A 25,743-nucleotide genomic window follows, 5' to 3' on the forward strand; every position below is an offset into this window, starting at 1 on the left:
AAGAGATTATTATTATTTACAGAAAATGTGGGCGATATTATATTTTATTAATCATCTAATAATGTAACATATGTTCGAAAATATTTAATAGACATATATTTTGTACGTTAAATATTGTCATAGGTATATACAATAATTTCAATTCAAATAAAGTTTAAGTACTAAACCAGTGTCAATAAAACACATTTTGGTGTATTTTAAGTATACTGGGCTACACACTCATACACTACCTACTAATATAATTCAATATATCAATAAATATTTTCGTACATAAAGACTTGCTGAACGTAATGTTTTGTGCTATAAATATTTTACATTATTATTTTTATTTTGAAATACAGAAACTTTTTACGTTAAGTAATATTAACAAATGTATTACTCTTTGTTTAAATTTAATTAAGTTTAATCATCTCGTGCGATAAACAAGGACAAACAAGTCTCCACCGAGTTTAATGTCCATTGTTTCATTTTCTCAATTTGTCAACTCAAAATTAAAAGTTCTGCAAATATACGTTTTAATCCGTACTATACTTCAAAGGTATTTTTATTTAAGTTTAACTATCGATAAAGTACAAGTTTAAGAGCTGGCTCTTTTGAAACGTTGTTTAGATTCCCTCCATAATATAAATGCGAAATATAACACAAGATTGAGCCCTTTTTATCGCAGCGTAGTTATTGTCTGATTTACTATAAATAAATACGCATTCAAACGCTTAAATTTGTTAAAGAATATATCATTTGACAAACTAATATCATTCAACTAAATTAAACAACTTTATTTGCAATCGCGGTTATTTTAAAGTTTATAAACATACTAGCACTTTCCCGAGGCTTAGCATGCAATTTAGTAGGTTTTGCACCTCTATGAGTATTCCTGATTCGAGTGATTTATATTTACGACACCAATGTTGAGGTTCTTTCTTGCCACGATCAAAAAATATGTTAAAAGTATGAAGTTATTATGGACACTATAGGTTTAAATCCGGTTAGTAATTTTTCCATAGATGATTTTGCTTTGTTTATCCGATCAATAAAGTATACACGCATAACCAGATCTAAGGGCCCTACTTTTATCATAAGGCTACTAAAATGGGTTTTAAAACTGTCTTTAAATTTATATTAAAAGTTTAATAGTAACATTGTCTTTTACATGTGATACTTAAAAGTTGTTAAATATTAACAGTTAAAAATAAATTAACATTGGCACTACGCGTTTGCTTTTTTATAAACTGAACAATATTGTATATATTTTCTTGTTCTTTGGAACTGGTACATTAGTTCTAAAGAACAGTGCAGCGAAATTTCATCTAAGATAGTTCTGCCGACTCCTTCAACGAGAGTCTTTGATGTCAAATTTAGATCATCTTATGTTTTAGGACATTTTATTATGTAGAGAGGTACTTAATGAAACGCTAAAATATATAACGTCGTTAAAATTATCGTTATTCATTCGAAAATCTACTATCTGTAAATGTAAACAAATTGAAAATAATAAACTATTTTTACACGTAACAGTTTATATCATTTTATAGGCTCATTAAATTAATATTTCACAACCTTAAATGCCAAGATGGGATCTTTTGTTACTTTAAAAACCAGTGGAGCGTATACCGATCGGATTTTCGAAACAAGAATAGGCCTCTGTTAATCCCAGAGACCTTAAGAATATTCATGTAAAATTTCAGTTGAATAGTTTACGCGTGAAAGAAAAACAAACAAACAAAGGCACTTTCGGACTTTTAATGTTATTAAGATGTTGGCGCACTGTCTTCTTTTGTAGTAGTTAGTTTTTATTTTCATTTAATAATGCATCATTATTTTATAAATAATCTATTTATTAATTTTGTTTCAGAACATACACTATGCCGGAAAACATTAGTAATTTACCGGTAAGTATTAAATAATGTTTTTTTCATAAGCTACAAAATATTTATATTCTATTTATCACATTCTTGAACCATTTTCTATTTTTGTATTTATGCTGACTTTACGAGAGGAATACATTTTCAATCCTTGAAATAACATATGTTATATTGTACGTCAAAGTTGTTGAAAATAGTAAATTACTTAAATAACGTACTAAAAAATACATTGAAATGTTATCTCACTTTAATACATGTAATTAATTTGTCGTTTAAGGGGTTTGCTTACAAATTAAAAATGGTAAAACTATAATTAAATTAAAACGAAAATTGTGTTAATATTTGTATAAAATCCTCCCTAAGACGTATAATGTTATGCTTCATAATGAGATACCAAAGCTAAATATAAACCAACTCATTCATTACAACTAAAAACGAGTTGAATATCCTCTCCGTGTCGGTGCTTAAGAAAAGATTTAGACCAAGTAAAACAATGGAAGCCAATTCACGCAACAGTCACAATGAGTATATCTACAGCTATTCCCCAAAACTATAAATATTGTTGTTTGTAATAAATATTATTTTTAAAATCTATATTGTTAACTGTATAATTTTTAGTGTCTCTTAAATATTGTTGGAGTCCAAATATAAGTGCCTTGTTTTAGATACTTTTTTTGGAGACTAAAAAGTCTCGTGAATTGTAGATCTTACGTGACGGTAGTCCCGGTCTGAAGTCGTGATTTAAATAATCACTGAAATGGCATTGGTTGTGAAGTTTTACACTAACCAAAAAAATATAAGTTAAACAAACCACAATCCATCCCAGACCTCTCACTGAGGAAACTAGGTGGTTATTAAATAGAATTAGCTAGTATTGAGCTCTGTTCTACCAATCATCTTAGGTCTTATCGTCAGATAGAGTTGTAAACTGTGTTCTAATGAGACATCTGCATACTGCGTTTTGCGTGACTGAAATATTAGAACCAATGGTTTTGAATTAGTGTAAATCAAATAAACATTTTTTTTAATTGTCTTAACGCACAAAGTAATTAATGGAGTTTTCATCTGATACTTTACACTGATTATTATTCTAGTAATTTCACACCCAATATCGTAACGAACATTGCCGCTACCGTAGGTGACATCTACAACATAAATACACGAAAGCAATGGAGATGGGCCGGCGGTAATTGGTTTCAGCAGTGTTAACATTGCAAATTGAAATATAAGCCTCGGAACGGTCTGCAATAATGGAATATCAACGATCAATGTTTGCACAAAACAGTTTCAACTATTAGCGTTATCTACGTCTGTAACGACTGGCCTATTTCTCTCCATCTCTGATTTGGTGTTTACATTTTGTATATAAACTAGAACATTTTAACCTGGAGAACAAATTCAAAACAGTTTGTAAATACTGTCTGATATTTTTAATTTACACGTGAATAGATTGGATAGATAGATACCTAGAATAGATACCTATTACACGCTATCTTTCAAATTATTATAAGAAACGAAAGTAATTAGGCAACGCAATGCACGCAAATAAGTATCGCGATTACTATTTTAAAGGCTACTTCTTTGTTTGCATGTACAACTGAAGCTGATGTTAGTCTTAAAAAGAACTTTTCTTATTCACTAGCAGTTACCCTCCTCTTCACACGCATTTTTCAACGTCGAAGGGCATCGTAGGAAACTTCAGCTGAAAGTAGTGTCTGCATCTGTTTAGAATGAATTGGATTAACATGTCGTAAAAATTATAATTATGTTTTAGAATTTTTAAATAATTTCTCTACTTTCTATTACTAAAATGTTGATTTACCGTACTAAGCAACCCCAGTTCATAACGTAGTCGATAGTGAAAACAATATCAAAATCCTTTTAGTATTTTATAAAATATCGATGCAGAAACATACTAACAAAAAAGCGATTTTAATATATTATATGTATAGATTAACACATGTGAAAATCAAAAGGGTACAAATTAAAATTAATAATAGTCAAACATTACCCAAAAATGAAAAGAAATATATATTACTATTCTTTTACTACGCATATATTATTAACGAACTTTTCAATAATACTTCAATGTTACTCATTTTTACTGTTTTTAAAATTTCATACGCATGTTAGCAAATATTTTTACCATTATTATTGTCTCAATAATATTCTAATGAGGAGTAACAGAATCTTTAGGCTTTCTGATATAATATTAGTCCTGTTTAATATTTATTTATGTACAATGATTGTCAAATATTATCAATTTCGGTATTGTGTTTTATAAAAGAATGATGTATAAATTAACACACTACATCCATTATTAAAAATTTTTAGTATAATTCATTACGATATATTCTATAGTTATGAGCGCATGGAAATAATAAAATTAGAATTTTACAAGTTTAACAATTATACAAGGATAACAATGGCTTAACTTGACATATTTTGTTTTGACAGTGAAAATCCTTTGTAAATGTACACAACATAGTTTTTCCAGTTTTAGTTAGGTGTAAATAAGTCTTGCAGTCTTCATGTATATGTTCTTAAAATTAGGTTGTAAAGGAATATAATCATAAAAATAACTTAATTTTCTAAAATATTTGAAAAGCTTAAAGTACCAAATCTTTTTTATAAAAGATCTTTTGATTTCGGTCACAGTATTTTCACTGCAAGTTATTATTGGAAATACTCCAAGTTTGAAGTACTAAGCGAATATTTACTTGTATTGTCGTACTCTACAGAAATTGCTGTTTAAAACTGGAAACTTATGGAAATAAGCAATACTTATTTTATAACATTACATTAATAAACACAAACATGAAACATTTAATAATAAAAACCAAAAACTATGCTTTCAATCCCTGTGTAGGTAAAAACTGTTTCCATTACGAAGATAAATTAATTTTGTAAATACAACCTTTATGAGCTTTAGTTAGAAGATAAATCTTCAAGAACAGATAGCTGGAAGTGAAGGCCGTTGTTGGTTACTACTTGTTATAATTTATAAACTACTTAAGGTTAAAGAAGGAGTTAAAATTTTTTATATAACAGTTAAGTATATGCATTTGGCAGTATAAGTATTTGGGGGGGTGGCAGACCTGGTCTGCAGAAGAATGACATGTGTGTTACTTGTGCCTCTTTTTAAAGTCGTAACATCGTTATACAAACTTGTTGTTGTACAAACTTTGTTGACCAAATTGTTTTATTGACTTGCATGGGGCCACTGCAATCGTCCGGTGGTATCAGACAACTGTAAGTAGCTGAATGTGGGAATCACTAACCAAGCTGAACGAACACGCTGGCAGTGGTGGAAGACTCGGCTTGAACATTCTCGTCTACAGCGCAGGTGCTGTGCGCCGTTGCCAACCCAAGCGGCTGCGGCAGAACTTGTCCCTACTCGCATCGTGACTAACCGCTGTACGCTCTGACCGCCTTGGCTCTACCTACCCGCTGCGAGTGATATCAGCTGCGCCTTCAGTTTCTTCGCTGCAATCTATCTGCTTGCCCGTCTCGCGGCTTGCAGAACTGTCTACGCCGGCGTCGCTTCAAAACTAAAACTGTATTTCAATTTCTGTATATAGGACTATTCTAAAAAAAGATGGTGTTGACGCGTGGTATGTCAAACGTTGCAATAAATGTGATTGAAGAAATGTTTACTAACTCAGAGAATCTTGACGGTGACACAGAAACTTTAGTTACAAGCATTTGTGTTAATTTAAAAAAACTAGAGGCTAACAATCCTCATTTCAATGTTTCTGACTTTGAGTCGGACATATTCAATTTACTCAAGTTTTTGGACAAAGCTCTGACTACCACAAAAACATTTGAGGACGTTATTGAAAATTTAAAGTGTGACATTTTAACTCTTGAAACCAGACTGGTGCGTGAGAAACAACGAAGACACTCTGACCTAAATGCATCATACAGCGAATTAGACATTGTCCGAGAAGAAAAAGACGTTATAATTAAGGAGAATAATGTTGTCTCTTCTAGCTTAATAAAAGTTAGGGATGATTTTAAAAAAATGTCTGATGAATGTTTATCTTTAAAAAAAGTTGTTAATGAGAAGGATATAATCATAGCTAAGTTAAGTACAGATTTAGAAACTAATGATAAGCAGAAACTAGAGTTATCAAATCGTGTAAATGAATTGAAGTCGTCAATTAAGGAGGTAGAAGAAAAATCTTGGCTCAATAATAGATGGGTTGATGACAAAATTCTAGATTCTTACTTTAAAACGTTTAATAGTAAGGATAGTAAAAATACAAGTAAGGTAATTTTCATTGGCCCCTCTGTATCTCAAATGGTAAAGCATGGTAGTGATACTGATGTAAATGTTCTTTTAGGTAACTTAGAATTGTTTAAGTCTGACTATGCGTTCTTATGCATCAGCGATAGTGTAGCGGCACTAAAGGCGGATACTGGCTCTCACTGGAGTTTATTGTTTGTTGATGTTTGTGGGCAGTCAGTATACCACCTTGATTCAATTAAAGGCGCTAATATGGAGGCTGCTAAGCTAGTAACTAGTAAACTTGGATTCACGAAGGATAGCCTCTGTGATTTGAGTGGTGCTCAACAAAATAACAGCTACGAATGTGGTCTAAGTGTGCTGGTTAATGCTAAATTTATAAAAGAGGGTTTTGCAATATTCATAAAAATGGTCTTACTTTTTGTGATTGGTATTCACTGTTTAAGGACGGGAATCAAAGCACTGTGTCTGTAGACGAGTGTGTCTTGACTATGACAGACACAACTGTAGGAGATCCGATTGATTTGGCAGCCACTGTTGCAACTGTTGCCATTAAGATGGCCTCTAATTCTGATACCAATGTAGATTTAGTCAGAACGAGGGATGTTTCTAATGAATGGAAAACTGTAAAATTCAATAAAAAACAACGTAGTTTTAAGGTTAATAAAACTGTAAATTTTTTGACAGATGGTGCTACTGTGAAATGTATAAATCGTTTTGAGTCCGTTTCTGAGGGGGATAATAGTGTAAATTACACAACAGTATGCAATGCATCAGGGAAATGGTATCAGAAGTCAGTAAACAAACCTAAATTGGCAGTTAAGTTAACTAAGAATAGTAACTTTAAAGGAGGTAAAGAAACCTTTGCTCGTGGAAATGTTTCCTTGCCTTTTGTAAGAGAAAAGGTTTCTAGTGGCAAAGTCAGTGCTGAGTCTAGAGAGGAATTAAATTTAACATATCAGGAAAAGACCATGTCCAATGTTTTGCTGATCGGTGATTCTCTTTTACGTTATTCGGGGAAAAAATGTGAAGAGAGAGGGGCTATTGTGGATATAAATCCAGGGGCTAGAATATCTCACATTAGAGATAAGATCAGTAAGTATAAATCAGCACAACCTGAGATAATATACATTTTTGTTGGAACTAATATCCTAGTTCGCGGATACAACGGTGGCCCTGGCTACAATGGGGGCTGTGGCAAGAGAGCGGTGCTCCACGCATTCGCGGACCTGTTGAGTACTGCCAAACGAACTTTTCCTAATGCTACTGTTATTTTAAATAGTATTATTACAAGGAGGGATATCAAAACGCAAGCACTTTTCCACTTAAATGAATGCTCATGTGCAATAACTTCAATGTTGAGTTTCTCAACAACAGCGATGTTATCCGAAACTATCATCTTTCCCGTGACGTGAGACACCTCAATCGAAACGGGAATAATCGTATGGGGGAGTTGATTTTTCAGTCACTGAAAATAGTCTATGAGGCCTGTCACGCCCGGTGTGGAAGTGAGATTGCTCCAGATGTCATCTGTCCCAGTCCTCAGGTGTCTCCTGTTAATGATTGTGCCCCGGTGAGTATAATCCAGTCAGGAAACGAGATCGAACGACTGCCACTTGTTGTAGAGTAGCGCATGTAAATTTTAGATCGCTTAACACAGGTTTTGCAGAGTTGTGTTCGGTTGTTGATGATTTTCAATTTGACTTGTTGGGGGTCTCTGAGTCATGGCTGTCCGCTGATGTTCCCTCGTATGTGTTCGATGTGCCGGGCTACACACTTCATCGTTGCGATAGGCCGTCTCTGATGGGTCGTGGAGGAGGTGTAGTTCTGTATGTAAGGTGCATTATTAAGTTTACTCCTGTTAGACTTCTCAACGTGGATACTGACATTGAATGTATATTTGGCTTGGTTTGTCTGAGGGGTCAGAAGCTATGTGTCTGTATTGCATATAGACCACCAGCTGCGCCATATTCTTGCATAAGTTCTTTGATTCATGCTTTGTTTATTGACATGTCACCCGAGGTAGACTCAGTGATTTTGTTGGGTGACTTGAATGTGAATTTCCTGGACAGGAGAAGAGCAGATGTGAAATATCTCGAGAAAATTATTCAATCTTTGGGTCTCGTCCAAATAGTTAGGGAACCCACTCGCATCACTGAGAGTACATCGTCTCTTATTGACGTCATAATTGTAGATAAGAATTTTAATCCAGATGTAGGAATAGTCGACACCTCCAATATCTTGGAGCACAATGGTAAACGTATCACCGACCACAAGCTGATATACTGTGACGTGTTATGTGAGAAACCGAAATCCAAGGCTAAGTTCATATCATATCGCAATTTTAGAGATTTTGATTACGAGAAGTTTATTGAGATTGCTTCTAGTTTTTGTTGGGAAGACATAATAACCCAGGAAGACGTAGATGACATCACTAATAATTTAACTTCAAATATTATTCAAATCTTTGACGTGTGTGCCCCTATGGTGCGAAAGAGAATAACCAGGAAAAAAGCTCCTTGGAGGGACTCCAACCTGATTGACCTTACACAAAAGAAGAATATGTGTAAAAATGTCTATCTTTCCCTAAAAACCCAAGAATCGAGACTCGAATACTGTAAGGCTCGTAACGCACTCAATGTGGCTGTAAGATTGGCGAAAAAGAAGTTTTTCGCCGATAATTTAAACATAAAAAACACAAAGAAGTTTTGGGCTACGTTGCGGGCTGGTGGAGTTCTGAATGCAAATTAAGAAAAACCTCATCAATTTTCACCTAAAGAGCTGAATGACTATTTTTCAACCATGGGTTGTGGACGAAACATAAGCATGGATAAACTGAGTTTCTTTAGCCAAAATATGTGTGCAGGTGTAAATTCCCCTTTCACCTTTATGCGCGTGTCTGAGCAAAAGGTGAGGGAGCTTATGAACACCATTTTAAGTACTGCTTTTGGCGTGGACGGAATATCCATCGCTATGGTCAGAGGCTTAAGCCCTTTTTGTATTGGAGCAATCACCCATCTAATCAATGTGTCTCTAACTACTGGGAAATGTCCTTCCTGCTGGAAGGAGAGTGTAGTTATCCCTCTTCCGAAAACTAACAATCCTACTTCGATTTCTCAGTTTCGACCAATATCGATCCTCCCGGTCGTCTCTAAAATACTGGAGAGGGTTGTGTCAGAGCAGATGGTCAGCTACTTGGAATTTGAGGATTTACTGCCTGAAGCACAATCAGGTTTTAGACAGGGTTTTAGCACCTGCTCCGCTCTTCTCAATGTCACTGATGACCTGCTTTCTGCTAGGGATAGGGGTTTTCAGAGCTTGATTACGGGATTAGACTTTTCGCAAGCTTTCGATTCGGTTAATTTCGATTTGTTATTAGCTAAGCTTAAATTCTATCATTTTGACGAAAATTCAGTCCGATGGTTCTCGTCGTATTTATTGGGGAGAACCCAGCGAACAAAAATTGATGGTCGGCTGTCTCCTGCGTTGCCCCGTTTTGTTAGTGTCCCGCAAAGTAGTTGCCTGGGGCCAATACTCTTTCTTGTATACACTGCAGACTTGAAAGACCAGCTGGAGTTCTGCTCTCTTCATTGTTATGCAGATGACTCACAGCTATTATTGTCTTACAATCCTTTGGAGAGAGCAGAGGCTGTAGGGAAGATAAATTCAGATTTGGATAGGGTAAAGTCGTGGTCGGATGATCATGGGTTTCTGCTTAACTCGGACAAATGTGCTGTTTTGCAGGTGGGATCATCTCTGAACTGTCTGCCACATGGTTGCATTAGTCAGTTAGTCACTTTGGATGGCAAACCTTTAGTTATGAACAGTTCTCTAATCCTTGGAGTTACTTTGGATTCCAATCTTGATTTTGCGAACCATGTAAAATCCATATGTAACAGCGTTGTGACCAAACTGAAAACCCTTTATAGATGTGTAAAAGTACTGCCTGTGTCTTCTAAGCTAGAAATTGTCCGCTCAATAATTTTTCCCACTATATATTAGGCCTACGCTCTTCCATCTTTTGCTCGTTGTTTGTCTGAGGATTTGTTTATAATCTCAAGAAATTTGATCACATCAGTGAATTTAGATTAAGCTCTAAGGTATTATCAATTGGAAATTGCTGTGACTTACAGACTGCCCAACTAATCCACAGGGTTCTTCAGACTGGCAAACCTAAATATCTCAGGAAAAAACTTATTTTTAGGCATGAAATAAATTCTCGCAGTACTCGGCAGGACAGCCTACTTCATTTGCCTAGGGTCCGCCTAGAAATTGGCAAGAAAGGTTTTAGCTACTTTGGACCTGAAATATATAATGCTTTGCCCCCTGTTTTAAAGACCCTTAGTTATAGTACATTTAAAAATCATGTTAAAGAGATTTTTATATAATTTTATAAGTTAGAATAATTATGTAATTTTATATCATTTAGAATAACTATTATTACCTGTAATTTATGTAATAATTACCTGTAAGTTATGACAAAAGTTGTCTTGTAAACCAGAGTCTTACTTTGAAGAACGCTTGCTAAATAAAGACGTTATTATTATTATTATTTGACCGGGTATCGCAGAACTACCTATTAACAATTAATTACCATTTATATCACTTAGTGTATGTAAAATTACTTTAGTATTCGGCTTTGAATAAGAAAAATATTTCCCTTATTTATCAATATATTTTTTTTATTGTTTTAGTTTATATTGTTACTTACATTTTTAAGTATTGTAACATTTAAAATTAACTATATAAAAATAGATTAGATATAGCTAGTCTGGTTTTGATATATTTATATTTCTTGTTTGGAAATAGTAGGCATTTTGATACTATAGCTTGAAATGGTAAATCTTATGTGTTATTGGTCCTGTAGATTTTAAATATTTATACCAAATTGCTACTACTGAAACTTATTATACACAATTTAAAAATAAGCTAAGTAATAATTGAGTTTTCATAAATTTCAATATGATAATTTTAAATAGAATTACATTCGTTTGTGCTGCACTTGACATATTTTATCCCTTTTGAACTTTTCTAGTATATCTCTTTTAATAGGATTTGACATTAGAAAGGTGTCACACCTAGTCTTTTTTTCTTTGTTTGAATTTTATTTTTCACGATGGAAGGATTGTGAAGGAAACAGGATTTTTCCGGACATTTGCCATTGTTCAGTGAAACAAAAAAAACCTATTCTCCCATTGTATGTGTGTGTATGCATGTATGTGAGTGAGTGCGCGCGTGTGTGCGTGCGCTCGTGTGTAAATTATATACACACACACCCGGGTGTGTGTGTGTTAACTGTCATTATATTGTCAGTACTCCAAATGTAAATGAGAATTATGATCCATTGTTATCCACGTCTCAACTGCCACAACTGTAGAGCGTAATTCTGCATTTTTAAATAAACAATTTCAAAATGTTAATTTAGAAAAGTATTCTTACATGTTTTGTGTTATTTCGATGTTTGAAAAAAGAATTATCTTTTTAGTGTCTTACTCTTTAGTATTATCTTACTCTTATCTTAGTAATATCTTACTTTTAGTTTATTCATCGTATTCTTTAGTTGAACGGAAGGAGAAAAGGGTGGATATAAGTGTTGGCCATTTGTATTTCACATGTACACTCACGAGCTGAATGTTTTACTAGTCTCCCTAATGCAGTATTCCGTTTCCTTTTATCCAAACTGATGTGTGCAGTTTTCTTGACAAATTTGTGTATATATCACTCAATATACGCTTTAGATAAGGCAGTCGTGTAATTTAGCTTTTGGAACTTTTACAAAACTGGTAATTAAAAATTGCTTTGATATGACCTCTTATTTTTTTATTTAAGCTATTTTCCTACAGTAAGTATAAATTGGGTTTTGATTTGCACCGAAATTTTACGGCCCCGTACAATGTGTTGGATTTGACAATAAAATGCATCGTTTGGTAAGTTATGAAGTCTTAACGCTTATTAGAAGCAAATTTATAAACTAAATTTATAAGCACATAAACTAGGTATTCTATAAATTAATAGAAAATGTTAAATAAAGATATACAACGTTAGCCGCGCTAAAGCTACAACGAAATAATAAACAATGTTTATAGTTATAATTTTATTTCACATAATATTTTTATATCTTTGAGATCATTAAAACAAACCATCAGATACGTTAATAAATATAATTTCGATGACTGGCAACACCATAAAAACCTTAAATTTTCTACTATAAGCCTATTGTTTTAATGTTTTTCCACTTCGCCTGGTAAAATAAGACATTTTTACTTTACTTTATTTCTCTTGTCGTCTGACGGTAATAACATGATTAACTGTCTGTCTACCTGTCGGTTTTAAGCGTATCAGGCTAGGAACGACACAATCTGAAAAAGGTTATGATGTCATATTGTTACCCCTTTTGATACCCTAACGTTATGACCTCCACTAAAGTTAGTGCGGCCAAATATCTTTGGAAACATTCTTCTGTCTATTTCCAGGAAATCTGGTTGTCTGCCTATGAGGCGTAATTTAACTCTAGGCTCCTGGATTAAGAAAGGTATAGGTTTTTGCCTTACAAAAACATTACACCATCTTTTCAATTGCATTGTGAAATAATCTGTATTGCAACTTTTTTACTTACAAGTGCACTTAACATAATCATTAATTACTATTGCTGTAGCCACATTTATCCACTAATGCAATTCACTCAATGTTCTGTTGTAAAATACAGTGCACCTGGTCTACGCGTTTTGAATAAACATTGCTGACAGCATACCCCATTACAGCGATGCACCGTCACCATGTTGTTATCATGTCGCTAATAGCTATACACAATGAGGGAACTCTATTGTTATTTCAATGTGGAACACAACAAACCTAATGGTGGCTTTCCTCTTCTAACTATCGTTTTATAAACTTCTAATACGAATAAAATCTATCAAAACTACCTTACTGTTGAAACAGTACCTCTCTTAGACATGCTTTTCAATAATGTCTTCAACATACATAACTACTATATTAAAACATATTAAATAATTCATAATGATATTTATAATAGCTTGAATGCCAATTAGCTGATTACAATATTGTTAGTTGACGAAAAAACAGCAAAAACACATGTGTATTAGTAACAAATTTATAAAATAGGATGAGTTTAAGATTTAAATTTTGGAGGGCTTTAGACAGAGCACTTGTAGTCAGATATATTTCCAATCCCAAAAATACACGCTTAAATATGTGAGCATTTGATGGATAATAAACATGTGTCCAAGTGATCTATATTAAAAAATCAAGACATTCGTTTAGTAATACAAATATATGAACTGACGTGATGCATATAGCACGTAAGGAATATATCCATTTACTCTAAACTGTTTACTTTAGTTGATATGACAAAATTCCTAAGTACTTCCTTAACGTAGGTCTATCATGATGTAAAACATTAAACCATATCTCTAATGATATTTTCCTTCGAAGCAATGAATATAAATATCATCTCTACATTATCGTCGAAACTACAGGGCATTATTACTCTTAGGCAGTAATAATTTGAGAATATTATTTAAAAGTACTAATGACAAGGAGATTCCAAATCATTAACTGGTATAACAGGAGAATACACAATAATGTCTCAAAACACTTCACAAAACAGTAATGATACCACTGAAAAATAATGATCCACTGAATAATATACAATTTAAAAGTATGAACTGTTCTGGCTAGATTGAAACAAAGAAGGAACTGGTTTGTATTAAACATTAGTTCGAAGCTGGAAAGTCCATCCATTATTTGTAAATAAACGTCTTATCTGTGTACTTTCTAATCTTCATTGGGTCCTTTGTATATTGCATGAATAATTATTTTATGTTGTAACTCCTAGTCTGTCTACTACGGATGATGATTGCTGAAGTAAGTAGAGCTGTCTTAGTGATTGCATAAACATGATTGATTTCTTCAACCCGCTTTGACTGGAATAGGTTGGATCAGAGCTAGCCTTATTCTTCCGAGATGACATGACTAAGATGCAAAGTCCACTAACCTTTCTCATGGGATTAAGACAGTAGGTGGCTCCTACCACCAACTTTACCAATGTTACAAATGATTCACTCCATAAACAAACGCAAAGATACTTTCAGAACTGAGGATTTTCCTCAGCTTTTTTTAATATGAGAAAAAAATAACTAAAATTACATACATGAATTTTATTTTTTAAATATGAGTATTAGCATGTGTTTTTATCATTCTAAGGCAACTTATAAAAGCGATATTTTAACATTAAAAATAGGCTCAGAAAAGTTTGGCTGTTCTGTCGTTGCTCAAAATGCCAACAGTATACGTGAAATTTAGGAGAGACTTAGGAGACCGGATATATGTCAGAACAAATTATAGCAAGGTGGGGAAACATCAGCAGCAGTGTCAGACCGAGACTAATGGAGCCAATATGTGGCGCACTACAAGCTCTGCTGACTTTTCCAACTTCCGTGCTTTCTCAAATGTGCAGTAAATACTTCAACGTTTGGCGTCACATAATTTTTGCAGTACTTATTTGTGAATGGATTAAAAGTAAAATTAATTTTTTCGGAGTGCAACTATGATTTTCAATAAAGATATATTTCAGTGATTTTGATAACTGTGATACAAATATCTATTCGATTTAATATAAACACGCATGTTTAGGACCAAACAATGTTTTCGTATTTTTTTATTCTAATTTATAAAGCAATATACTCTTCCATAGTGTAATGGATTACTGTTATAGTAATTAACTTTCTTTGTTGTGTTTACGTAAACACACCGATAAGTACATAACATGAACCACGACTTTTAAAGGCGTTATTATTTAATATACCTAAACATTATTTACATAAAATTAGACCTTCTTGAAACCAAATTTATTCTCGGAGAAAGCAATCACTCCAATGGAAGCCTTAATGTTGGGTTTGATGTTTACAAGAATTAAAACCATTACTCTACCTAGAGTCGGGTTTTTCAAGAATCGGTATAATTCATCTTCAACCAATATCTTGCATTCTACGCATTTTTAAAAGTATTTTATAAGCAAATGATTACGTAATTATACATTTTGCCTAGCGAATATGCATAATCAGATCTAATTATAATAAAGCTGTTGTTAATCAGTTGAGTATCATCATAGACAGGCACTCTAGGAACTTTTATTTCAGCCAACCCGTCCGATCTATATCTTGATATTGACAGGCGAATGATTAAAATCAATGCAATTGTTATAAGGCTGGTGCTAATTCGTAGAGTATCATCATAGACAGGCAATCTAGGATCTTTTATTTCAGCCAACCCGTCCGACCTATATCTTGATATTGACAGGCGAATGATTAAAATCAATGCAATTGTTATAAGGCTGGTGCTAATTCGTAGAGTATCATCATAGACAGGCAATCTAGGAACTTTTATTTCAGCCAACCCGTCCGACCTATATCTTGATATTGACAGGCGAATGATTAAAATCAATGCAATTGTTATACGGCTGGTGCTAATTCGTAGAGTATCATCATAGACAGGCAATCTAGGAACTTTTATTTCAGCCAACCCGTCCGACCTATATCTTGATATTGACAGGCGAATGATTAAAATCAATGCAATTGTTATAAGGCTGGTGCTAATTCGTAGAGTATCATCATAGACAGGCAATCTAGGAACTTTTATTTCAGCCAACCCGTCCGTCCGATCTATATCTTGATATTGACAGGCGAATGATTAAAATCAATGCAATTGTTATAAGGCTGGTGTTAATTCGTAGAGTATCATCATAGACAGGCAATCTAGGAACTTTTATTTCAGCCAACCCGTCCGACCTATATCTTGATATTGACAGGCGAATGATTAAAATCAATGCAATTGTTATAAGGCTGGTGTTAGTTCGCAGAGTATCATCATAGACAGGCACTCTAGGAACTTTTATTTCAGCCAACCCGTCCGATCTATATCTTGATATTGACAGGCGAATGATTAAAATCAATGCAATTGTTATAAGGCTGGTGTTAGTTCGCAGAGTATCATCATAGACAGGCAATCTAGGAACTTTTATTACAGCCAACCCGTCCGATCTATATCTTGATATTAACAGGCGAATGATTAAAATCAACGTAATTTTCATGAGGCTGGTGTTAATTAGCTGAGTATAAGCACATACAGGCACTCCAAGAAACTGCATTTTTGTCAATCCGTTCGTTCGGTATCTGGATATTGATCTGGATTGCAGGCTTTGAAATTTCTCATGCTACATGCTTTATTTCCATACAAGCATATTCCACTTTGATGATGGTTTAGATCATCCCATAGTATTTTACTGAGTGTTAGTAACTATTTTTGCATTGTTCTAAAGAGTAACAATGGTGGCATGGATAAACTCGAAATAAATAAGATTTTAAACAAACCGAGTAATATATTTTGACATTTTCTGTGAAATATAGTTACGCACGTTACTTTAAACGTTTCATACAACCTCAGAAAAGCCAGTTGCGTTACACGTGGTGAAGAGCAATTCCTACATTGTTATATACAGAATGTCTCAACACATATTTAGGCTTAAATAGATACAAATTCATAACGGAATTACCCCTAATAAATATGGTCGATTCCACTTGCGTGCATCGGCGAGAAGAGGAAACTTGGAATATAAGTGCGTTTACACTACTCAAGTGTAATCCACTTTAATCAGAATAGTACAAGGCCTGCTAGTTGCAGCCATTTATTGCGTCGTTTATAATCCGTTAATAAAAATAATGTAATAAAATTTCGCCTTTTTATGTTTCTTAACATTTTTTTTTCAGTGTTGTTTCTTGTTTATGCTCTGATCGGTCTTCGTGAAATTTTAATTCACAAAGCGTGTAGTATATATTTTATCTTTCATAAGAGCAAATTTATCGATTCACAAATCAGTATATAAAAACCGTTTCTAAGTCACAAATATGTTTATTAGGAATAACGAGATACATATAAGTGTTAGCGAATTAAAATACACCGGTTTAGGTCTTATTTTTTAGTTTTTTATAGACTTTTTAAAAAAAATCTACAATTTTGTTTATTTAAGGCATTATTTTTCCACATGTAAACAAATTTTAATCTTTCTTTTCTTAATTTTCCTCTTGTAATGTGTTTTTTAATATGAGAAAAGCTCTCGTATGTAAATAAATATAGTACCTGTTGAGTAAATTTAGGTAATTTGCATTCATTCTTGTGTTTTATACAATTAGACAGCCATTAAACTAACCATGACTGAAAAGACATCGAAGATTGTCAATTCCAAATTGATCTCCTGTGTTATTTCTCATGTATTATACATAATACGCTTTACCAATTTTTGAAATTGTTTAAAATCCCATAAAATCTGTTGATTTATAATTTTTATTCAGATATCTGTTCAGGATTGTAAATATTTAACAACTTTAGATACATATAATTTTTACCTTTATGGTAGTAAGTGTCAACCTGAAGTACATTGCAATAGAGTATTACATCACGTAAATATTAGTTCAATCATGCGTATAACAATTTCGACTGAACCGAAATGGAATTTTCAATCCACCGATATTAAAGATTAAACATTTAGAGTGATAAAATGTCAACGTGCATCCAAACCTTCTATGGACATGTTTAACTCTACTAATGGTTTGTCACAAACACCTCACTTCTGTTACGAAGGTAATTAGGCCTAATAGAACCTCATAGTGAAATAATTCTATAAGGAAATATTTATTTATACCATGACATGGACCAGAACTATTTTAAATGCTGTAGATGTAAACTCAAGGTTTCGAGACTAATTGTAATATGATTAGTAAATGTATGCTTATTCTTAGATTTCACTCTTTCACTCTTGTAAGGGCACTGTCAAACTTTCTCATCCATCTGGTGATGTCACTTACGTTATTAAACATGTAATAACGTTTTTTTAGTTCTATAAATAGTTTCGTGGTTATATAAGATTAATTTGAAGTGAAGTATAGCTAAAAACCAGTATCAAAATAAAGGTTTTATGTATTTTAAGTACACTACGCACACAATAACCAGGAATAAAATTCAATACACGGAATAAATCAGTTAGTACATTAAGACTTTAAGACTTGCTGAACATAAAGGTTTTGCGCTAAAAATATTCTAAATAATAATTTTTATTTTGAAACCCAGTCGTTTGTTTACAGTGAAACACGGTCAATAATTATTAACAAATGTATTTTACTTCGTTTAACTTTAATTAAGTTTAATCAACTCGTGCAACAAACAAAAGCGAAATTAATAAGTCCGGACAGAGTTTAATCTCCATTGTTCTATTTTCTCAATTTGTCATCTTACTTAAAATTAAAAGCTCTGAATGCATAATTTATTAATCCATGCAATGTTTCAAGATGTAAATTTTCATATCTTTGTTTAAGCCCAACTATCCACTGTGTTAACTCCAATAAAGTCATGTAATATTTCAAAATGTAAAATTGCACTACAAGTATTAAAGGTTAGTTGTTGTACAACGTTGTATAGATTTTCTCTCAAATAAATTGGTATCAATTAACCTAACAGTTGTGTTAATAGTATAGTTTGGTGAAGAATATTTTTAGTTTTAAGTTTTACGTGACCATTCACATAATCATTTTTTATACTTAACGTTACAAAATGTTATTATATAAATTTCTACGATTGCAACACCTACAAATGAATAATTTTTATTAATAAGTTATATATAAATAATTATAAATATCAGTTTTCATAATATCTTTTAACTAGGCCACAGGCGTGGAATACACCAATATTTACCTAATTGAGTGCACCTTATGAGACAATTATATTACCTCGTCAGCTATATTACACTGTCTTGAGGTCTAGGTGTCTCACATGTAAAAACAATGTAACGTGTTCCTTTTGAGCTTCTTCGTCGCCGAATTTTGTTTGGATCTGTTCCGACAAACATGACTCTAGATTCCAGAAGTCAAGTCTGTAACAGTGTCATATCCGAGACGCTGCACTAAAACGAAGGTGAATCGGAACTTGACTCAACATTCACACGTCAATATTTGTCATCTGAATGTGAATTAATCATTCAAAGTGCCATGTGGTTTAATTAATGTCTGACTGGCCTGACTTTGATGTCAGGAGCATGTTTGAGCGTTTGGCGTAGCAATGATAAACCTATATAATAAACGTAAATATGCAAAATCAGACATCATTATGATCTCGAATATTATTTACACTTAATCCTTATTTTAATACTGCTAATCTTAAACTACATCTAGTGGTTTTTTACAATGATTGTGTTTAAAAACGCATTGCATTAGATTAAATCTTTTGTAAAATATTTGAGCATTGTCTAGGGCTAATCTTCCATCAGGACCTAAGTAATAAATACAAAATTACACAAACTAATTAGAACTATTTTAAACAACATTTATTAGAAAATATGGTTATTTTGAAGTTAATAAGCATATGTTGGCCAACTTGTTCCTTTTATTGTAGTTAATTTAATTTTTTTTTAATAACCAATCATTATTTTATTAATAATATATTTGTTATTTTGTTTCAGAACAGACAGACACTATGCCGGAAAACATTAGTTTTTTACTAGTGAGTATTAATTAAATCCATTTACAAAAATTAAAAATATATTCCTTCTTTTTATTAAACTCTTGAACCTTTTTCCAGATTTATACTCTGGCTAATTCTACTGGAAAAATAAATTCTCAATCCATGATACAACATAATGGAATATCTCGGATCTCGAAATGGTTAACAATCCTAATTTAAATAATTAAAGTATTAAAATATACATAGGAATGTTATCTAATTTTAATGCATTTAAATTAATTTATTGAATAAATGTTATGTTTAAAAGTTGAAGCAAGAAGACCTTTGAAAATAGATTATAACAGACCATTGATTACAATTAAAAACGAGTTATATGTCCCCTTTGTGTCGGTGCGTAAGAATAGGTTTGAAAAAAAAAATGAGGAATTGGCCAGGAAAAATTAAAAAATCTTTCCAAGTATTTCTATATGACATTACAATGTAGGTACTTTATTGAATTTGAAGTAAATCTCATGACTTTAAGCTCAAAATAAACAGAATTTGTAACAGTAAATTGACAAACGTTTCCACATGTGACTTACGAGAATGAATTTTATGAGTACATCTTGAAATTCAATAAAACATATTAACTATTTTTGGTTGAATTAGCTATAATTAATTATAATATAATTGACTACCAATTACGATGTATGCTTCAATCTATAGTGCACATATTGTTAGTGACAGCTTTGAAGATAATAAACAGTAAGAGCGTCTTACAATGTAGCTATGCTACCAGTTATGCAGAGAGAGAGAGAGAGAGAGAGAGAGAGAGAGAGAGAGAGGGAGATAATTTTATAATTTCTTTATTTTTCTTGCCCTGGTTTAGCCCAACGGTCCACTCATCCACCAGGACAGGCTCCAGAATTTATACAAAGTTTTAACAACAATATTCAGTTGTGGCTTAAACTATATGTTACAGAAATCATGTTTACATTTACTCAATAACTAATAACAATTACATTCATATCAGATATTACAATTCAACATCTATAAATATCTTTCTATACTATGTTTAGTACTACGTATATTGAACAAGAAAAATTTTATTTATCGTTATACTATTAGTTTAACATGCTTTCCGAACGTTTAGACTTACACACTTCTCTTTTTTTACTTCAACTAATATTGGTAACATTATATCGGACTTCCAGGCTGTCTAGATTTATTATACAATAAGCTTCCAATATGCATTGAGTACATTTAAGCAAATACATATAAAATTTTTTTATTTCATTTTAAACTTATATATTTTACTACAATAAACTTTGAAGTTAAACATCATTAAACTATAAAAATTCAACATAAATAAACTATAAAAATAAACAACAATCTGAGCAACAAACTAATACACTTTTTTTGTTTTACTTAAACTAGTATTGGTAACATTTCCTTTTTTTTCATCGTACTTCCAAACTGTCTAAAGATCTACCATACAATAAGATTTAAATATGGCTTTAGTACATTTAAGCAAATTTATATATAATTTTACCCATTTTTTTATTTTTCTTTATATATATATATATATATTTTTTTTTAATACAATACACTTTGAAAATTAAACATCATTAAACTATAAAAATTAAACAACAATCTCAGTTTACAAACTAATACAATCCAACCACAATAACAATACAATAATTTTATTACAATCTAACATAATATTTTCATTAAATATAACAACCACGACACAAACCATTAACAACATTACAAGCAAAAACAACATTACTCATATATTTTCAATAAATCAGTTTTTAACCGTTTTTTAAATAAATTTATACTTGGTGCATGTTTAATTGTGTTATGAAGGCCATTTAACAATCTTATACTCTTCACATGAAATGATTTATTGTATATAACTGTTCTATGTAGTGGAAATTGTAAGGTCACATTACCAAACCTTGTTTCCCTTGCATGTACATGGTTCATCATGATATATTGATTAAATAAGTAATCAGGTTGTCCAAACATAATAATCTTGTGCATTTGTAATACAATATTATATTCCATTCTTTCATTAATTTTTAACCAACCTAACTCTTTATAATATCTGGTAATGTGTGCATCTATTGGTACATTAAAAATATATCTTATACATGCATTTTGTGCCCTTTGCAATTTTTGCAACAATTCATCATTAATATCACAATATACAGCATTTGCATAATCAAAAAAAGGAAAAATAAGCGTAGATACTAACAATTTTGTTATATATACATTAAGTTTAAAACAAAGCCTTTTAAGTCGATATAAACTTTGGTAAACCTTTCTATGGATGTAATTGACTTGTTCTGTCCATGTCATTGTACTACACATTCTTATATCTAAATTAACAACTGATTGCTCATAATCAAGTACCATACCAATTATTGTTACAGGTAAAATAACATTCAAATTCACATTAGATAACATCCTTGATGTTCCTAATACTATTGGTTTGCATTTATCTGGTTCACAGCGTTATCAATAGTATCTAAGGAGCAGTGAATGTACATTTGCATGTCATGGGCATAGAGCATTGTCCTAGAAAAATTTACAGGTTCATCAATTCGGTTGATATACAGGGTAAACAACAAAGATGACATATTTGACCCCTGAGGCACCCCAACAGGGTTATGTTGCCATTCAGATAGCCCTCCACTGCAAGTTTTTACTTGTTGAAGTCTATTAGTCAAATAAGATCTAAACCAACTGATTACAATGTCTCCAAAGTTATAAAATTCGAGTACATATAATAAGAGTTTATGGTTTACACACTCAAAAGCTCTACTAAAATCCAAGAGCATCAATATTGTTAATTTTCTCTGGTCTATGGCGTGTCTAATATCATCTGTTACTGTCAACAAGGCAGTCTGAGTACTGAAATAGGGCCTGTAACCTGATTGGAATTTATACAAAATATTATTTGCACCAACATATGCACTGACCTGCTTATAAACTATCTTATCAAGTACTGTTGCTAAAACGCACAAAATATTTATGGACCTGTAGTGTTTACATTCTAAAGGATTTTGAATCTTAGGCAAAGGTAAAATCAATGATCTCTTCCAACGACTCGGATATATACCACTGGTGAGTGAGAAATTAAAAACAAAACATAGAACATGATTTATTTCATTATAAACTAATTAAAAAAATTTTAAAGGAATTCCATCATTGCCCATTGCATTGGAGGAGATATCGTTGATTTCCTTACAGATCATATCTACATTAATATTAGTGAAAACAAATGAATTCTGAAACTCCCCTAGTCCTTTCTTACTCCTATAATAGTCAATTAAGTTATCATCTATGCCATGATTAATAGCACAAAAATAATTGTTCAATTCATTTATATCTATAGTGGGATCTGATACATTCTTCTGTTCTTTACCAGCGCCTTGGTTATTCAAAACTCTCCATACATTTTTACCAGATTTGTGTTCCTCTAAGTATACAGTGAAGTGTCGATTCCTAGCATCTCTAAGCAGTCTCTTAACTCTATTTCTTAATTGTCTATACTCCTCCCAGACTACATTATTTTTTGTCCTTATATAATGCCTATACTTAGAGTCTCTTTGTATCATTAATGCCTTTAGTTCATTAGTTATCCAAGGGCATGGCGTTCTTTTCTTGTGAATGACTCTTTCAGATACAAATTTATTAAATAAATATAAAAATCTCTTCTCCAACATGTTAACCATATCATCTACAGAGTTACTACTATATACATCATTCCAATTCGTGTATAAACATTCATTTTGCAAATCCTTGTTATTTACATTTTTAAAATCCGTAACGACTATTCTATTTTTATTTACATGTAACTTAACCCTTAAATTTAATTCCAAATAAATTAAATCGTGGTATGAAATACCAGATAAGGGATATTCTCCATGCCGCTTCACTCGGTTTAGATTATATACAATAATTAGGTCCAACAAAGTATCACTATTTGGTAAATAGTAAGTTGTATCCAATGGTAAAACATTTAAATTTAGAGTTTCAACAGAATTTAATAACGTAATTTTGTCAGCAAACATTCTATTAGTACTAAGATCTATATTGAGATCCCCTAATAATACAAAGTTCTCATACATAGGTAATAGGTTTGCCAAAACATCGAACAACTCTACAAGCCCTCCTGCTTTGGGGGGGTCGATAGACTGCACACAATAATAGTTTCCATACACATGTCACCTCTAATATTATATATTCAACTCTGTTACTATATCTATGATTGGATGATGTTATTATTTTACAGTTTAGACTATTTCTAAAGTATACAGCTATACCTCCCCCCTCATTTCCTTCCCTATCATGCTTTATGATACAATAACCATCAATCATATATGGTACAGATTGCTAAGCTGGGTCCAAAAAGGTTTCAGTTACTACTATAACATCAAAAATACCATCACTGAATACTTTAAGAAAGGCATCTCTGTGTCCTCTTAAATTTTCAACGTTCACATGTGATATTTTTAAAGTTTTTTTTTACTAAGAAAATATTTTTTTTAGTTCACTTAAAGGGCCCCAATTTCCACGTATTATAATATTATTTGTTTCCATAAATAACAAAAACACTTACATCACAATGAAAACATGTATTCATCTTATGATAATTGTACAAATAAAGTATTTTACATGTATTTAAACGGTGTGACAATTGGATTGTATTGATAAAAAACAATTTTAGAGCATACAACTCGACAATGAACATATAACAAATAAACAGTGTAATGTAGTATAAGGACTGTCAGATTAATTTATCAAGGTCAGCCTCACAGTTGATTACGACACAACGATCCCCTTGAGTATTCCTCATAAATATTCGGCCGTTCTTCACCCACAGGAAAGCGTAATGTCTGACTGTTTTTACTTGACGCGCAGCATTCAATAGTAGTCTTTTGGCCTTAGTAAGACACTCATTGACGTATATCTGCGAGGATTCTCCGCCCATGTAACCCAGGTCCCGTGAATTAGCGTTTCTCTTTTGCCTTCTCAAGTCCATAAACGCCTCCATATCCAATTTGCGGACAAATTTAACAAAAATCGCGCCAATACGTCCTGACGATGACTTGAAACGATAACAGTTATCTATCATATTTTGGTTAAAATTGAAACCAATAACCTCCGATAATTTGCTTATAATGTCAAACAGACTTTCTAGTTGTTTAAATGGGACACCAGAGATCTCAACAATGTTTTCTTTATTGGCCTGCTCTAGGGCGTTAAGTTTTGCGGTAAGTTCAGAGTTAGATTTTTTTAAATTGTTGTTTTCCTGCTGCAAATGTTCAATGTCTGCTGCAGTTTTAATTAACACATTACTCAATTCCTCCATTCTTTTACCGTTCTCAACAATCCATTCCCCATATTTATTCATTTACGTAGTTATCTCAGAGTTAGACTGCTTAATCTCACTCCGTAAATTAGAAATTTCAATAAACAGCTGTTGCATTGTTACATCATCCAGTCCCAGACCGAGCGCCGGTGGAGGGACCGCCGATATCTTATCTGCAGTTCCAGAGTGATTCATTTTTGCTTGAAACTCTACTATCTTATCTACCGTTCTAGTATCTAGACTGCTTCATTGTTGCATGACTTTCAGCACCCGCCATTATCTTATCAACATTATCAGATAAGCCAAGCGGACTGAGCTTTTTGGACTGATTGGGACTATCACAAACGTTCCTGTCAATGCAGGAAAAACAAACCCACTGAGATTGCTGTTTTAAATAATCATCTTTGGTGATATTGGCACACTTAAAATGATAATTCCCTTCACATTTGCAACAAATCGCTCTATGAGAGTTATATGAGACACCCTTTGTGCACTTAAAACAGACTATTTTGGAGTTGTTACTTCTGTTTGTGTCGGAATCGGAATCATTATTTTTAGACCTAATTTGATCAATGGATGGTTTTATGGGGTTGTTGTCACCTCCGGTAGACTTCTTCTTACTACAAGTATCACACTTATAATTAGAATTAGTTGATACAAATAAATTTACATTCATCGACTGTCATACTTGATATGCAGATAAAATGTAAATGATGACAGCACTCAGAGCAAGTAATAAAATC

At 32.4% G+C, this 25,743-nt stretch overlaps 1 protein-coding gene across 1 annotated transcript in view; it reads left to right on the forward strand.

Annotated features, from left to right (window-relative positions):
* LOC124365968 (5-hydroxytryptamine receptor-like) overlaps positions 1 to 25,743 on the forward strand; it is a 238,901-nt gene that overhangs the window by 152,292 nt on the left and 60,866 nt on the right. The window contains exons 2-3 of the mRNA XM_046822124.1: positions 1,853 to 1,889; positions 19,637 to 19,677. The gene's annotated coding sequence lies outside the window, so the exon portion shown is untranslated. The remainder of the gene's footprint in view (positions 1 to 1,852; positions 1,890 to 19,636; positions 19,678 to 25,743) is intronic.

This window comes from Homalodisca vitripennis, chromosome 7 (assembly GCF_021130785.1).
Source record: "Homalodisca vitripennis isolate AUS2020 chromosome 7, UT_GWSS_2.1, whole genome shotgun sequence".
Lineage (NCBI taxonomy): Eukaryota > Metazoa > Arthropoda > Insecta > Hemiptera > Cicadellidae > Homalodisca > Homalodisca vitripennis.